The sequence below is a fragment of the Bufo gargarizans genome, chromosome 8, assembly GCF_014858855.1.
Source record: "Bufo gargarizans isolate SCDJY-AF-19 chromosome 8, ASM1485885v1, whole genome shotgun sequence".
Lineage (NCBI taxonomy): Eukaryota > Metazoa > Chordata > Amphibia > Anura > Bufonidae > Bufo > Bufo gargarizans.
The window spans coordinates 79,178,899-79,197,629 of NC_058087.1; positions in this window are offsets into that span (position 1 = coordinate 79,178,899).

Below are 18,731 nucleotides of genomic sequence, written 5' to 3' on the forward strand. Positions count from 1 at the left end.
TTTTCTGTTTGTCACGCATCCATGGCCTGTTGTATGGTCATACTTTCTGCCTTCCAAAAAAATATTTGCAATGTTCTCGATACTTCTCTCCCAGCCTCATGTGTACTAACATCATCGTCCTGTACACTTCAGGTCCGGGGCCAGTTGTGGTTGCTCCTTTGTTTTTCCAGGGTCATTCTTCAGGTAAAGTCTAGTCATTATTACTATGGTGTGCACCTTTTTTTTACAGTACACTCCCTCCACGGTTAAGTCACGTCATAATCGCCAGCTGTCACTTTCTTTTTCAGGTCCACACAGGTAAGCGCTCACACTCCGGTCTGCACCAGCACAAAAAATAAAAAATAACATTTCCACTATCACGGGGCACTATTTACTCCAGGGTCTTCCGACCTTTAACCTGGTCATCATTTCTCACTCCAACAGTATGTCCAATCTATCAGACCACGAGAATTCCTTATCAGCACCATGTCACTCAGGAGTTGGACAATTCTAAAATTAATCAAAGAGCTCAACAGCCGAGGGATTTGTTACCCTGCGTCGGCTTGGAAGGCGGAGCTATACCGACTCCTGGTGTCCGAGCCCACAGCCCCTCCAGCGGACCAAGTGCCCATGTCAACGATTCAGCTATCATTGGCACAGTTGCATGCCACAATCAATAACATTGCCACTTCTGTCTGGGATATGCAGGCCAGACTAGTTGCGGTAGAATCCAGAGGGCCGTCACCTAGTCCCTCCGTCCCTCCGGTTCCATTGGTCACTGCTTCGTGTTCCCATTCCCCAATTAGGGCTTCATTCACACCTGAGGTAGCTCCGGCACACTTTGTCCCAGATAACATTAGAAGGGATATTCTAGACGGCAGGGATGTAAATTTAGCTAGCATTCTCATTGCTACCCATGACACCATCGACAATTGGACCATTGCGTGTGGCGACGTTTCCATCACTCTAAAAGCCAGGGACGGCCGTCTCAACAAAAAATTGTCCATCCCCAAATTTGTCCTGGCCTTCAGCTTATATAGGGACATCATCTGCTCTGCCTGTCCTGGAAGACGGGAGGAACTGGACACCTACCTGTACAGAGTCACGGATCTGGGCCACAAGTATGGCGGACACGCCTTCTATGATTACCATTGCTGGTCCAGTTCCACCACACCACCAATTGGGCATCCATGGACATGGAGCTCTTTTGTCGTCATTTTTCTGGTCTCAAGGCTCCAGCTTGTGCTTCGTGCAATTCCATCCTCCACTCATCAGATTGGTGCCCCAACGTGGTCCCTCCCGTCTCCCAGGGCAGGTTCCTTCCCAGCGCCTCTGGTTTCGCACAAAGACCCACTCCATCCACCGACAAATCAGGCCGCCCCATAGTTTTCCTGGGTAATAGTCAATTGGGCAACAATTACAACTTGGCTATATGTAATTAAAATAAATGTCGAGCCCTGCACATTTGCTCTGGTTGCTTTAGAGCCCAACCCATCACAACATGCCCACAGCGTTCTTCCAGGACCTCCTGACTAGTCGGAGTCAACGTACATCTCCTGGCAACTCTCCTACACAACCATCCCCATCCCCGTTTTGTTCAGTTTCTTACAGTCGGGTTTTCAGGGGGTTTCCATACGGGTCTGGTCGCACTTCCCCAGTCCACCTGTGAGGGTCCCAATCTCTTCTCAGCAGCCAAGGATCCTGACTCGGTAGGAGTCCTCATACAATTGGAGCTGGAGAAGGGATTCCTCATAGGGCCATTTTCCACTGTCCTCTTTGATTCTTGGAGGGTCAGCCCTATCGGCATTGTGGCAAAAAAGTTATCAAAAAAAGACGTCTCATTTATGATCTTTCTGCGCCTCGTGGTTCCGACATCCCGAGTTTAAATTCTCTGATCCCCTCCGAAGAGTTCTCCATGAGGTACTCCTCAGTGTATGAAGCCATACATCTCATTCTCCAGGTAGGCAGAGGGGCTTGGCTATCCAAGGCGGATATCACAGACGCATTCAAATTGCTCCCCATTCACCCGCAGCTCTGGAGGTGGTATGGCATTAAATGGCAAAATCTTTATTATTTTGCTAGCCATCTGACCTTCGGATCCAAGAGCAGCCCCTGGCTGTTTAACCAATTCGCGCAGGCTCTGCATTGGATTCTAGTCAACTGCTGTGATTGCCCGCTGCTCATACATTACCTGGATGATTTCCTGTTGGTTGAATCCCCAGGCAACAGACCCAGCAAGCTCAGGTCCCTTGTCCGGGTCTTCTCTGAGCTCAATGTTCCCATCGCCTCTTCAAAGGTAGAAGGCCCTTCGACGGTAATTACCTTTCTAGGGATAGAGTTGGACTCCAATAAAATGCAAGCTAGGTTTCCGGAGGAGAAGCTTGCCAAAATCAGGGAAGAGATCTCCAAGGCAGCAGGCTCCAGGCGTTTCACTAAAGTTGAGTTACAATATTTGCTGGGTATGTTGAACTTTGCTACTAGGATCATGCTGCAGGGCAGAGCTTTCACCTCCCGGTTGCTACAGCTGCTTCCATCAGCCCCCGAGCAGGATAGTCTCATCTGCCTAGACAGCCAAGCGATCGCGGATTAAGCAATGTGGGACACGTTCCTCGCCACCTGGAACGGTGTCTCCATGTTTGTTCCGATATGGGGTCCCACATCAGCCACAATCTTCACGGACGCCGCGGCGTCTTCAGGTTGCGCAGCAATCAGCGGGAATCAGTGGTTCGCTGGTCCCTGGCCCCCAGAGGTGTCTTCTGCGCAGCAAGCTTTAAAATCTACCCCTTTACTAGAGGTGTACCCCATTGTAGCGACGGCTCAAGTTTGGGGCAGTCAATGGGCCAATTCATCTGTAGTTTTTGTCACGGATAATCAGGCGATGGTAGACATAATCACCAAAGGCAGGTCGAAATCTCCATTCATCATGTCATTTGTCCGTAGGTTGGTCTGGCTTTCCCTCCGTCACAATTTTCATGTCACTTGCAGGCATATCCAGGGTAAACAAAATCTCGCCGCAGATGCCTTGTCACGATTTAATTTTCATGATTTTTTCCAGGCAATGCCGGAGGCGGACCAAGTGGGTCTATCCCCTCCTGCGTTCCAAACTTTGATTTTGGATTAAAATCATTTATTGATTTAGCAAAAAGTCTGGTGAGAAATTCTTTATCGGTCAACACGTCCAGGAACTATAGAACAGGCTGGAATGTGTTCCACAAGTTCACGCTCCTTCACCCAAGACATGATACCGGCAAGACTGCATACATCATGGCTTTTTTGGCATACTGCTATTTGGAGCTCAAACTGTCCTACAACTCCATAAAGCTATACCTGGCCGGGGTACAGCATTTCCTCTCATTAGAAGATCCGGACTGTAGGTCGATTTTCCTGTCACAGCCGATAGAAGCCACCCTTAGGGGCATTCAAAAAAGTAGCAGGGGTCCAAGCTCTCTTAGACAGCCGATGTCTGGAGAGCTCTTCAGGAAGTTATCCACCTCCCTAGATGGTAATCCTTTTGGGCTCCTTGCTAGTACCATGGTCAAAGCGGCCATGTACCTCAGCTTTTATGTTTTTTTTGCGGCCAGGGGAATTCACCTGCTCCTCTGCTAAAACCAAAGGCTTAACTAGGGGCCAGCTGGTCTGGCAGGGCGACCAGTTCATCCTGTACCTCGCTTCATCCAAGACATCCCAAGTCGGTCCACCAGTGGGGATCAGGTACTTCCCCACTTTCAACGAATGGTGCCCGGTTCAGGTCCTCCAGCAGCTTCTGGCGGTGTTGGGCGATTCGGCCCGAGACATCCCGTTGCTTCCCTTCAAAGTCAGATCCATCACGTCATCCCAGTTCATTTCACACATCCGTTCCCTAGTGGCGGGGTTAGGTCATGATCCAAAAACCATTTTGGGGCATTCTTTCCGCATTGGGGCTGCATCCGCAGCATCAAAGCATAATGTCCCAGCTCACATCATCCAAAAAATGGGTTGCTGGCACTCTGCATGCTACGGGCGGTACATTCCGATTCCACACCGAGAGATATCCAAGGCCTTCTGTAGTCAGGTTTTATGATGTTCTGCATGTACAATAAACTCCCTTTTCTACACTACCTGGCTTATTCTTTGCCCCCTTATAGGCCTACCCGCCGCGTTCATGGCTAAGGGCACACCACCAGCCATTAAGTCCAGGTATGAGGTAAGTAAACAGGGCAGGCCCGTCCCCCTCTTCTACACAAGGTCTTCGCATCCGCAGCCGTGACCACAAATTATATTTATATATATATATATATATATATATATATATAGAAAAGGAAAAGTCCAGCGGGAGCACCAACCAAGATGTGGGTGCAGAGTCCAACGTGGGGTAACGGCAATAGTATAAGCAGAAGAAGTAGGACTGCACTCCGAAATAGTGGTGAAAGCAAAAGATTTTATTCACCCATAATGTGGCAAATATTGCGACGTTTCAGCTCATGAGAGCCTTCCTCAAGGCTTGGGGAAGGCTCACATGAGCTGTAACGTCGCAAGATTTGCCACATTATGGGTGAATAAGATCTTTTACTTTCACCACTATTTTGGAGTGCAGTCCTACTTCTTCTGCTTTTATATATATATATATATATATATATATATATACATTTTTCTCCTTTATAGTTTTTTTTTTTTTATTATCCATCAAGAATATTTACACTAACTAATTCACCAGCACCAGGATCAATTTATCCACCAAACAGATTGGACACAAACTTTTTAAAATATTTTGATTATATTTATTATTTTATGTTACAATTTTTAAATCACTTATCTCTCTACTGCACATGCACTTATTTGCACATTTGCACCAATTGCAATTAAGTTTGTATTGAATATATGTCTGTCTGGGAATTCCAACAAGCAACTGCATACGCCATTTTATTTGCATATATATATATATATATATATATATATATATATATATATATATATATATCTATATATAATGAAACAAAGGAAGGCAGCACTCCAGATAATGATGAAAAAGTGGATAATTTATTCACTCATCAGCATATTATATATTACATATTTTTTACATTTTTTATATAGAATATTTTTTTACTAATAAATACTAATTTCTGCATAAGACCAGAGGAGTGCTCGTCTATACAATATTTAACCAAATCAACGAATGGCGCTGAAAAGAGTTCCTCGGAATATCCGCGTGTGGGATCACTTGTTTGCCCAGATTCTCCATGGTGGGAGGAAGGAGGATAAGGGTAAGGATTCTGTTGACCAGACTCTTGGCTACTGAGACTGGACTTTGTGGGAGACAGGGTGGTGCTTAACCGACTGGAATTATTATCTGCTGTGATCCAACTGACCATCTGGTTGCTCTGAAGTGACTTTGAGCATGGTGCAGTGCCCTGCAAACATTAAGCTAGGTATCGTGGATGAGTGTGTTTCTTGTGCTCTGGCAGCAGGCACAGTTTTACTGCGCCCAGGGCCACGGGCTCTGCGTGCACCATCAGCAGCATTGCCACTTCACCGTCACTTACTGCTCACCTTGAGCATATTAAATGGTATATATGCTGGCAAGTATGTCACACGTACAGTAGCACAGGCTTTGTAAGTGTATGCGCAAATATGTTCGACTGAATGTAACAGATATAGAGTTGAGCGAACACCTGGATGTTCGGGTTCGAGAAGTTCGGCCGAACATCCCGGAAATGTTCGGGTTCGGGATCCGAACCCGATCCGAACTTCGTCCCGAACCCGAACCCCATTGAAGTCAATGGGGACCCGAACTTTTCGGCACTAAAACGGCTGTAAAACAGCCCAGGAAAGGGCTAGAGGGCTGCAAAAGGCAGCAACATGTAGGTAAATCCCCTGCAAACAAATGTGGATAGGGAAATAAATTAAAATAAAAATTAAATAAATAAAAATTAACCAAAATCAATTGGAGAGAGGTTCCATAGCAGAGAATCTGGCTTCCCGTCACCCACCACTGGAACAGTCCATTCTCAGATATTTAGGCCCCGGCACCCAGGCAGAGGAGAGAGGTCCCGTAACAGAGAATCTGTCTTCATGTCAGCAGAGAATTAGTCTGCATGTCATAGCAGAGAATGAGGCTTCACGTCAGCCACCACTGCAACAGTCCATTGGCATATATTTAGGCCTAGCACACAGGCAGAGGAGAGAGGTCCCGTAACAGAGAATCTGGCTTCATGTCAGCAGAGAATCAGTCTGCATGTCATAGCAGAGAATGAGGCTTCACGTCAGCCACCACTGCAACAGTCCATTGGCATATATTTAGGCCCAGCACACACACAGGCAGAGGAGAGAGGTCCCGTAACAGAGAATCTGTCTTCATGTCAGCAGAGAATTAGTCTGCATGTCATAGCAGAGAATGAAACTTCACGTCACCCACCACTGCAACAGTCCATTGGCATATATTTAGGCCTAGCACACAGGCAGAGCAGAGAGGTCCCGTAACAGACAATCTGGCTTCATGTCAGCAGAGAATCAGTCTGCATGTCATAGCAGAGAATGAGGCTTCACGTCACCCACCACTGCAACAGTCCATTGGCATATATTTAGGCCTAGCACACAGGCAGAGCAGAGAGGTCCCGTAACAGACAATCTGGCTTCATGACAGCAGAGAATCAGTCTGCATGTCATAGCAGAGAATGAGGCTTCACGTCACCCACCACTGCAACAGTCCATTGGCATATATTTAGGCCTAGCACACAGGCAGAGCAGAGAGGTCCCGTAACAGACAATCTGGCTTCATGTCAGCAGAGAATCAGTCTGCATGTCATAGCAGAGAATGAGGCTTCACGTCACCCACCACTGCAACAGTCCATTGGCATATATTTAGGCCTAGCACACAGGCAGAGCAGAGAGGTCCCGTAACAGACGATCTGGCTTCATGTCAGCAGAGAATCAGTCTGCATGTCATAGCAGAGAATCAGGCTTCACGTCAGCCACCACTGCAACAGTCCATTGTCATAAATTTAGGCCCAGCACCCAGGCAGAGGAGAGAGGTCCCGTAACAGACAATCTGGCTTCATGTCAGCAGAGAATTAGTCTGCATGTCATAGCAGAGAATCAGGCTTCATGTCAGCCACCACTGCAACAGTCCATTGGCATATATTTAGGCCTAGCACACAGGCAGAGGAGAGGTTCATTCAACTTTGGGTAGCATCGCAATATAATGGTAAAATGAAAATAAAAATAGGATTGAATGAGGAAGTGCCCTGGAGTCCAATAATATATGGTTATGGGGAGGTAGTTAATGTCTAATCTGGACAAGGGACGGACAGGTCCTGTGGGATCCATGCCTGGTTCATTTTTATGAACGTCAGCTTGTCCACATTGGCTGTAGACAGGCGGCTGCGTTTGTCTGTAATGACGCCCCCTGCCGTGCTGAATACACGTTCAGACAAAACGCTGGCTGCCGGGCAGGCCAGCACCTCCAAGGCATAAAAGGCTAGCTCTGGCCACGTGGACAATTTAGAGACCCAGAAGTTGAATGGGGCCGAACCATCAGTCAGTACGTGGAGGGGTGTGCACACGTACTGTTCCACCATGTTAGTGAAATGTTGCCTCCTGCTAACACGTTGCGTATCAGGTGGTGGTGCAGTTAGCTGTGGCGTGTTGACAAAAGTTTTCCACATCTCTGCCATGCTAACCCTGCCCTCAGAGGAGCTGGCCGTGACACAGCTGCCTTGGCGACCTCTTGCTCCTCCTCTGCCTTGGCCTTGGGCTTCCACTTGTTCCCCTGTGACATTTGGGAATGCTCTCAGTAGCGCGTCTACCAACGTGCGCTTGTACTCGCGCATCTTCCTATCACGCTCCAGTGCAGGAAGTAAGGTGGGCACATTGTCTTTGTAGCGTGGATCCAGCAGGGTGGCAACCCAGTAGTCCGCACAGGTTAAAATGTGGGCAACTCTGCTGTCGTTGCGCAGGCACTGCAGCATGTAGTCGCTCATGTGTGCCAGGCTGCCCAGGGGTAAGGACAAGCTGTCCTCTGTGGGAGGCGTATCGTCATCGTCCTGCCTTTCCCCCCAGCCACGCACCAGTGATGGACCCGAGCTGCGTTGGGTGCCACCCCGCTGTGACCATGCTTCATCCTCATCCTCCTCCACCTCCTCCTCATCCTCGTCCTCCTCGTCCTCCAGTAGTGGGCCCTGGCTGGCCACATTTGTACCTGGCCTCTGCTGTTGCAAAAAACCTCCCTCTGAGTCACTTCGAAGAGACTGGCCTGAAAGTGCTAAAAATGACCCCTCTTCCTCATCCTCCTCCTCCTCCTCCTGGGCCACCTCCTGTTCCATCATCGCCCTAAGTGTTTTCTCAAGGAGACATAGAAGTGGTATTGTAACGCTGATAACGGTGTCATCGCCACTGGCCATGTTGGTGGAGTACTCGAAACAGCGCAACAGGGCACACAGGTCTCGCATGGAGGCCCAGTCATTGGTGGTGAAGTGGTGCTGTTCTGTAGTGCGACTGACCCGTGCGTGCTGCAGCTGAAACTCCACTATGGCCTGCTGCTGCTCGCACAGTCTGTCCAGCATGTGCAAGGTGGAGTTCCACCTGGTGGGCACGTCGCATATGAGGCGGTGAGCGGGAAGGCCGAAGTTACGCTGTAGCGCAGACAGGCGAGCAGCGGCAGGATGTGAACGCCGGAAGCGCGAACAGACGGCCCGCACTTTATGCAGCAGCTCTGACATGTCGGGGTAGTTGTGAATGAACTTCTGCACCACCAAATTCAGCACATGCGCCAAGCAAGGGATGTGCGTCAAATTGGCTAGTCCCAGAGCTGCAACGAGATTTCGCCCATTATCACACACCACCAGGCCGGGCTTGAGGCTCACCGGCAGCAACCACTCGTCGGTCTGTTGTTCAATACCCCGCCACAACTCCTGTGCGGTGTGGGGCCTGTCCCCCAAACATATGAGTTTCAGAATGGCCTGCTGACGTTTACCCCGGGCTGTGCTGAAGTTGGTGGTGAAGGTGTGTGGCTGACTGGATGAGCAGGTGGAAGAAGAGGAGGAGGAAGCCGAGAAGGAGGAGGTGGCAACAGGAGGCAAAGAATGTTGCCCTGCGATCCTTGGCGGCGGCAGGACGTGCGCCAAACAGCTCTCCGCCTGGGGCCCAGCTGCCACTACATTTACCCAGTGTGCAGTTAGGGAGATATAGCGTCCCTGGCCGTGCTTACTGGTCCACGTATCTGTGGTTAGGTGGACCTTGCTACAGATGGCGTTGCGCAGTGCACACTTGATTTTATCGGATACTTGGTTGTGCAGGGAAGGCACGGCTCTCTTGGAGAAGTAGTGCCGGCTGGGAACAACATACTGTGGGACAGCAAGCGACATGAGCTGTTTGAAGCTGTCTGTGTCCACCAGCCTAAATGACAGCATTTCATAGGCCAGTAGTTTAGAAATGCTGGCATTCAGGGCCAGGGATCGAGGGTGGCTAGGTGGGAATTTACGCTTTCTATCAAATGTTTGTGAGATGGAGAGCTGAACGCTGGCGTGTGACATGGTTGAGACGCTTGGTGACGGAGGTGGTGGTGGTGGTGTTGGTGGTACATCCCCTGTTTGCTGGGCGGCAGGTGCCAACGTTCCTCCAGAGGCGGAGGAAGAGGCCGAGGCGGCAGCAGCAGAATAGGCCGAGGCGGCAGCAGCAGAAGAGGTAGCAGGGGGAGCCTGAGTGACTTCCTTGGTTTTAAGGTGTTTACTCCACTGCAGTTCATGCTTTGCATGCAGGTGCCTGGTCATGCAGGTTGTGCTCAGGTTCAGAACGTTAATGCCTCGCTTCAGGCTCTGATGGCACAGCGTGCAAACCACTCGGGTCTTGTCGTCAGCACATTGTTTGAAGAAGTGCCATGCCAGGGAACTCCTTGAAGCTGCCTTTGGGGTGCTCGGTCCCAGATGGCGGCGGTCAGTAGCAGGCGGAGTCTCTTGGCGGCGGGTGTTCTGCTTTTGCCCACTGCTCCCTCTTTTGCTACGCTGTTGGCTCGGTCTCACCACTGCCTCTTCCTCCGAACTGTGAAAGTCAGTGGCACGACCTTCATTCCATGTGGGGTCTAGGACCTCATCGTCCCCTGCATCGTCTTCCACCCAGTCTTGATCCCTGACCTCCTGTTCAGTCTGCACACTGCAGAAAGACGCAGCAGTTGGCACCTGTGTTTCGTCATCATCAGAGACATGCTGAGGTGGTATTCCCATGTCCTCATCATCAGGAAACATAAGTGGTTGTGCGTCAGTGCATTCTATGTCTTTCACCGCTGGGGAAGGGCTAGGTGGATGCCCTTGGGAAACCCTGCCAGCGGAGTCTTCAAACAGCATAAGAGACTGCTGCATAACTTGAGGCTGAGACAGTTTCCCTGGTATGCATGGGGGTGATGTGACAGACTGATGGGGTTGGTTTTCAGGCGCCATCTGTGCGCTTTCTGCAGAAGACTGGGTGGGAGATAATGTGAACGTGCTGGATCCACTGTCGGCCACCCAATTGACTAATGCCTGTACCTGCTCAGGCCTTACCATCCTTAGAACGGCATTGGGCCCCACCATATATCGCTGTAAATTCTGGCGGCTACTGGGACCTGAGGTAGTTGGTACACTAGGACGTGTGGATGTGGCAGAACGGCCACGTCCTCTCCCAGCACCAGAGGGTCCACTAACACCACCACGACCATGTCCACGTCCGCGTCCCTTACTAGATGTTTTTCTCATTGTTATGGTTCACCACAACAACAAATATATTATTTGGCCCAATGTATTGTATTCAAATTCAGCGGGATATAAATTTGAGGCCTAGTATTTAGGCGCTGGGTGACCGGTATGGATTTAGTGACAGAATTAGACTTGGAAATGCACAGAAGCGTGTGTGTGAAGTTATTCTGAATGACCCAATGTGCACCTTGAATATTATATACCCTTTTTGGGATAGATTTCAAATAGCTCTGATATAGCAGGAACCACTAAATTATGAAATTGCTAAATTGGGAATTGTACTTCAACCCAGAACAAAAAATGTGCTTTGACGGGCACTAAATAACTTTCCCAGCTACAACAGTACAGCGGTAACGAGAGATTTAGAGGGATTTAAATTTGAGGCCTAGTATTTAGGCGCTGGGTGACAGGTATGGGTTTAGTGACAGAATTAGACTTGGAAATACACAGTAGCGGGTGTGTGTGAAGTTATTCTGAATGACCCAATGTGCACCTTCAATATTATATACCCTTTTTGGGATAGATTTCAAATAGCTCTGATATAGCAGGAACCACTAAATTATGAAATTGCTAAATTGGGAATTGTACTTCAACCCAGAACAAAAAATGTGCTTTGACGGACACTAAATATCTTGCCCAGCAACAACAGTACAGCGGTGGGTAACGAGAGATTTAGAGGGATTTAAATTTGAGGCCTAGTATTTAGGCGCTGGGTCACCGGTATGGATTTAGTGACAGAATTAGACTTGGAAATGCACAGAAGCGTGTGTGTGAAGTTATTCTGAATGACCCTATGTGCACCTTCAATATTATATACCCTTTTAGGGATAGATTTCAAATAGCTCTGATATAGCAGAAACCACTAAATTATGAAATTGCTAAATTGGGAATTGTACTTCAACCCAGAACAAAAAATGTGCTTTGACGGACACTAAATATCTTGCCCAGCAACAACAGTACAGCGGTGGGTAACGAGAGATTTAGAGGGATTTAAATTTGAGGCCTAGTATTTAGGCGCTGGGTGACAGGTATGGGTTTAGTGACAGAATTAGACTTGGAAATACACAGTAGCGGGTGTGTGTGAAGTTATTCTGAATGACCCAATGTGCACCTTCAATATTATATACCCTTTTAGGGATAGATTTCAAATAGCTCTGATATAGCAGGAACCACTAAATTATGAAATTGCTAAATTGGGAATTGTACTTCAACCCAGAACAAAAAATGTGCTTTGACGGACACTAAATATCTTGCCCAGCAACAACAGTACAGCGGTGGGTAACGAGAGATTTAGAGGGATTTAAATTTGAGGCCTAGTATTTAGGCGCTGGGTCACCGGTATGGATTTAGTGACAGAATTAGACTTGGAAATGCACAGAAGCGTGTGTGTGAAGTTATTCTGAATGACCCAATGTGCACCTTCAATATTATATACCCTTTTAGGGATAGATTTCAAATAGCTCTGATATAGCAGGAACCACTAAATTATGAAATTGCTAAATTGGGAATTGTACTTCAACCCAGAACAAAAAATGTGCTTTGACGGACACTAAATATCTTGCCCAGCAACAACAGTACAGCGGTGGGTAACGAGAGATTTAGAGGGATTTAAATTTGAGGCCTAGTATTTAGGCGCTGGGTCACCGGTATGGATTTAGTGACAGAATTAGACTTGGAAATGCACAGAAGCGTGTGTGTGAAGTTATTCTGAATGACCCTATGTGCACCTTCAATATTATATACCCTTTTAGGGATAGATTTCAAATAGCTCTGATATAGCAGAAACCACTAAATTATGAAATTGCTAAATTGGGAATTGTACTTCAACCCAGAACAAAAAATGTGCTTTGACGGACACTAAATATCTTGCCCAGCAACAACAGTACAGCGGTGGGTAACGAGAGATTTAGAGGGATTTAAATTTGAGGCCTAGTATTTAGGCGCTGGGTGACAGGTATGGGTTTAGTGACAGAATTAGACTTGGAAATACACAGTAGCGGGTGTGTGTGAAGTTATTCTGAATGACCCAATGTGCACCTTCAATATTATATACCCTTTTTGGGATAGATTTCAAATAGCTCTGATATAGCAGGAACCACTAAATTATGAAATTGCTAAATTGGGAATTGTACTTCAACCCAGAACAAAAAATGTGCTTTGACGGACACTAAATATCTTGCCCAGCAACAACAGTACAGCGGTGGGTAACGAGAGATTTAGAGGGATTTAAATTTGAGGCCTAGTATTTAGGCGCTGGGTCACCGGTATGGATTTAGTGACAGAATTAGACTTGGAAATGCACAGAAGCGTGTGTGTGAAGTTATTCTGAATGACCCTATGTGCACCTTCAATATTATATACCCTTTTAGGGATAGATTTCAAATAGCTCTGATATAGCAGAAACCACTAAATTATGAAATTGCTAAATTGGGAATTGTACTTCAACCCAGAACAAAAAATGTGCTTTGACGGACACTAAATATCTTGCCCAGCAACAACAGTACAGTGGTGGGTAACGAGAGATTTAGAGGGATTTAAATTTGAGGCCTAGTATTTAGGCGCTGGGTCACCGGTATGGATTTAGTGACAGAATTAGACTTGGAAATGCACAGAAGCGTGTGTGTGAAGTTATTCTGAATGACCCTATGTGCACCTTCAATATTATATACCCTTTTAGGGATAGATTTCAAATAGCTCTGATATAGCAGAAACCACTAAATTATGAAATTGCTAAATTGGGAATTGTACTTCAACCCAGAACAAAAAATGTGCTTTGACGGACACTAAATATCTTGCCCAGCAACAACAGTACAGCGGTGGGTAACGAGAGATTTAGAGGGATTTAAATTTGAGGCCTAGTATTTAGGCGCTGGGTGACAGGTATGGGTTTAGTGACAGAATTAGACTTGGAAATACACAGTAGCGGGTGTGTGTGAAGTTATTCTGAATGACCCAATGTGCACCTTCAATATTATATACCCTTTTTGGGATAGATTTCAAATAGCTCTGATATAGCAGGAACCACTAAATTATGAAATTGCTAAATTGGGAATTGTATTTCAACCCAGAACAAGAAATGTGCTTGAACGGACACTAAATAACTCGCCCAGCTACAGCACTAGGGACAGATTTAGCTGGATATAAATTTGAGGCCTAGTATTTAGGCGCTGGGTGACCGGTATGGATTTAGTGACAGAATTAGACTGGGATATGGCCAAAAAATGAACAGACTATTGCTGGTTAAATGCACTTGGTGTGACAGCTTCACCCTGATGTAGGCTTTAGCCAAAAAACAACCACACCATTGAGGGTTAAATGCACTTGGTGACAGGCGCAGCTTGCCCCTGATTTTGTATATGGCCAAAAAATGAACAGACTATTGCTGGTTAAATGCACTTGGTGTGACAGCTTCACCCTGATGTAGGCTTTAGCCAAAAAACAACCACACCATTGAGGGTTAAATGCACTTTGTGACAGGCGCAGCTTGCCCCTGATTTTGTATATGGCCAAAAAATGAACAGACTATTGCTGGTTAAATGCACTTGGTGTGACAGCTTCACCCTGATGTAGGCTTTAGCCAAAAAACAACCACACCATTGAGGGTTAAATGCACTTGGTGACAGGCGCAGCTTGCCCCTGATTTTGTATATGGCCAAAAAATGAACAGACTATTGCTGGTTAAATGCACTTGGTGTGACAGCTTCACCCTGATGTAGGCTTTAGCCAAAAAACAACCACACCATTGAGGGTTAAATGCACTTGGTGACAGGCGCAGCTTGCCCCTGATTTTGTATATGGCCAAAAAATGAACAGACTATTGCTGGTTAAATGCACTTGGTGTGACAGCTTCACCCTGATGTAGGCTTTAGCCAAAAAACAACCACACCATTGAGGGTTAAATGCACTTGGTCGCAGCTTGTGCTGGCGCACCACAAGACACAAAATGGCCGCCGATCACCCCAGAAAAATGAGACTGACAAACGGTCTGTGCAGCCTAAAAACAGTGAGCAATTGAGGATCAGCAGCTCAATGATCCACAGCTGCAGATCGATCAGTTAATCAAGTCCTTTGGAGGAGTTAATCTGCCTAATCTCGCCCTACTGTCGCAGCCGCAACCTCTCCCTACGCTAATCAGAGCAGAGTGACGGGCGGCGCTATGTGACTCCAGCTTAAATAGAGGCTGGGTCACATGGTGCTCTGGCCAATCACAGCCATGCCAATAGTAGGCATGGCTGTGATGGCCTCTTGGGGCAAGTAGTATGACGCTTGTTGATTGGCTGCTTTGCAGCCTTTCAAAAAGCGCCAAGAAAGCGTCACAAAAGCGCGAAGAAAGCGACGAACACCGAACCCGAACCCGGACTTTTACGAAAATGTCCGGGTTCGGGTCCGTGTCACGGACACCCCAAAATTCGGTACGAACCCGAACTATACAGTTCGAGTTCGCTCATCCCTAAACAGATATTTAGGATGCGCAAACGCTATACAGGAGATGTAGCACAGGTAATGTCGCTGTTACCAGCAGCAAAAAAATTAGACTAAATGTCACAGATATTTAAGATGCGCAAACATTATGCAGGAGATGTAGCGCAGGTAATGTCTCTGTCACCAGCAGCTAAAAATTTGACTGAATGTCACAGATATTTAGGATGCGCAAACACTATACAGGAGATGTAGCACAGGTAATGTCGCTGTCACCAGCAGCAAAAAAATTAGACTAAATGTCACAGATATTTAAGATGCACAAACGTTATGCAGGAGATGTAGTGCAGGTAATGTCTCTGTCACTAGCAGGAAAATATATTAGACTGAATGTCATAGATATTTAGGATGCGCTAATATAATACAATAGATTTAGCAGAGGTTGTGTCACTGTCATCAGCAGCCAAACAATTGCACGCAATTTAGCACAGGTTTCACTAATAATATATATTGCAGCCAGATGAAACAATAGTACTTAAAAGGACTTTTGTGTCTATAACACCTTTCAACACTAAACAATGTCCTGTCCCTACACTGTCTGTCCCTTCTAGTGATGGGTGAGCATGCTCGTCTGAACATCTTTTTCACTACGCTGCCAATAAACGTGCTGGGAAGTAGTGCCACTCACTAGTGATGAGCGGCAGGGGTCATATTCGAATTCGCGATATTTCGCGAATAATTTTTAGAATATTCGTTGAATATTCGAAAATTCGAAAATTCGCGATTTTTTTTCTTGACAAAAAATCGGCAAGGTAATGATTGGGTAATATGCGAATTTTCGTAATTCGAATTTTCGGATTCGAATTTTTATTGTGAATTTTTCAACTTACAACTATTAGACAAAGAAGATTATAGCACTATATTAGCTAAATTGCTCTATATTCGTTTTTTTCGAATATTCGCTATATTGCTATAACTTCGTTTTTTCGAATATTTGTAATATTCTAAAACAAGAATATATAGCAATATAGCAAAAATTCGAAAAAACGAATATAGAGCAATTTAGCTAATATAGTGCTATAATCTTCTTTGTCTAAAAGTTGAAAAATTCGCAATAAAAATTTGCATCCGAAAATCCGAATGACGAAAATTCGCATATTACACAATCATTACCTTGCCGATTTTTTCAAGAAAAAAAAATCATGCATTTTCAAATATGACCCCTGCCGCTCATCACTACTCCTAAAGTCAAGTATATTGCAGCCTTCTTATTGGCCCACAAGCTAGAAGCAGGAAGGGATCATGGGTACTGATTTAAAAAAAAAAAATCGGAAAGAAAAAAAAAAAAAAAAAAAAAAGGAAAAAAATTTGAATATTCGAAATTGCGAATATATAACTATATTCGAAATATTCGCGAATTTTCGAAGTACCTATATTCGCGATAAAAATTCGAAATTCGAATATTCGTGATCAACACTACCACTCACTGTAATGCTGTAATGATTGGCTGGCCGGAACGCATCACCGGGTGCTATATAGCACCCGATGACACGTGGTTCGGCTCACACTTAGTCAGGGCGAGCTGCAGCAGAAGGGACAGATAGTGTAGGGAGAGGAATTGTGTTGTTTTTTTTTAGGGAGTTTTGAGTGTTGAAAGGTGTTAGAGACCTAACAGTCCTTTTAAGGACTATTATTTTATCTGGATGCAAAATATTTTAGGGCAAGGTGCGCTAAATTGCATGCAATTGTTTGGCTGCTGGTGAATTCAGAGACATTACCTGTGCTACATCTCTTGTATAAGGTTTGCATATCATAAATATCAGTGACATTTAGTTTAAGTTTTTCACCGCTGGTGACAGCGACATTACCTGCACTACATCTCCTGTATAACGTTTGAGCATCCTAAAAATCTGTGACATTCAGTTTAATTTATTTGAGCATGCACTTACAAAACCTGCTCTACTGTACGTGTGACATACTTGCAAGCATATATACCATTTAAAAGAGCTGAGGACATGGGTTGCTAGATAGCTGCTTGCAAATCCGCAATACCCAGTCCCCATAGCTCTGTGTGCTTTTATTGTGTAAAAAACAACAACGATTTGATACATATGAAAATTAACCTGAGATGAGTGCTTTCCCGGACTCATCTCAGGGACAGGACTCATCTCAGGTTAATTTGCATATGTATCAAATAGTTTTTTTTATACAATAAAAGCACATAGAGCTATGGGGATTGGGGATTGGGGTTGTGCTAGCGGCCATCTAGCAACCCATGTCCACTCCTCAGCTCTATACACAAAATCTCTGTGACAGGTTCACTTTAACATGCTCAAGGTGAGCAGTAAGGGAAGGGCAAGTGGCCGTGCTGTTGATGGTGCACGCAGACACCGTGGCCCTGGGCACAGTGAAACTGTGCCTGCTACCAGAACACAAGAAACGCACTCATCCACGATACCTAGCTTCATGTCCCAGTTTGCAGGGCAGCGCAGGAACACCACCCTCCAAGTCACACCATTGCGACCAGGTGGTCAGTTGGATTGCAGCAGATAATGCTTCCAGTCGGTTAAGCACCACCCTGTCTTCCACAAAGTCCAGTCTCAGTAGCCAAGAGTCTGGTCAACAGAATCCTCCCCCTGATCCTCCTTCATTCCACCATGGAGAGTCTTGGCAAACAAGTGATCTCACACTAGGATATTCCGAGGAGCTCTTTTCATCACCATTCATTGATTTGGCCCTCTCGCCAAGCCCGCTTGAAGAGGGACATGAGGAGATCTTGTGCACTGATTCCCAAACTCTTGAGCATCCACAGTCAGACAAAGATAATGGTGGGGAATGGCAATTAGTGGGCCAATGACTTATTGGCCCACAAGCAAGAAGAAGGGAGGAATCGTGTTCAGATGGAAAAAATTATGAATATTCTAAAAACGAATATATAGCAGTATATTCTATAGTGCTATATATTCGTTTTTGACCCACGCCTGTATTGAGCACGCAATATTCACATATTGCGCGATAATTACCTTGCCGATTTTCGCATTTAAAAAAAGTTAAATATAATGAATTTACAAATTCGTGAATATATGACTAGAGTTGAGCGAACACCTGGATGTTCGGGTTCGAGAAGTTCGGCCGAACATCCCGGAAATGTTCGGGTTCGGGATCCGAACCCGATCCGAACTTCGTCCCGAACCCGAACCCCATTGAAGTCAATGGGGACCCGAACTTTTCGGCACTAAAAAGGCTGTAAAACAGCCCAGGAAAGAGCTAGAGGGCTGCAAAAGGCAGCAACATGTAGGTAAATCACCTGCAAACAAATGTGGATAGAGAAATGAATTAAAATAAAAATTAAATAAATAAAAATTAACCAAAATCAATTGGAGAGAGGTCCCATAGCAGAGAATCTGGCTTCACGTCACCCACCACTGTAAGAGTCCATTTTCATAAATTTAGGCCCAGCACCCAGGCAGAGGAGAGAGGTCCCGTAACAGAGAATCTGGCTTCATGTCAGCAGAGAATTAGTCTGCATGTCATAGCAGAGAATGAGGCTTCACGTCAGCCACCACTGCAACAGTCCATTGGCATATATTTAGGCCCAGCACCCAGGCAGAGGAGGGAGGTCCCGTAACAGAG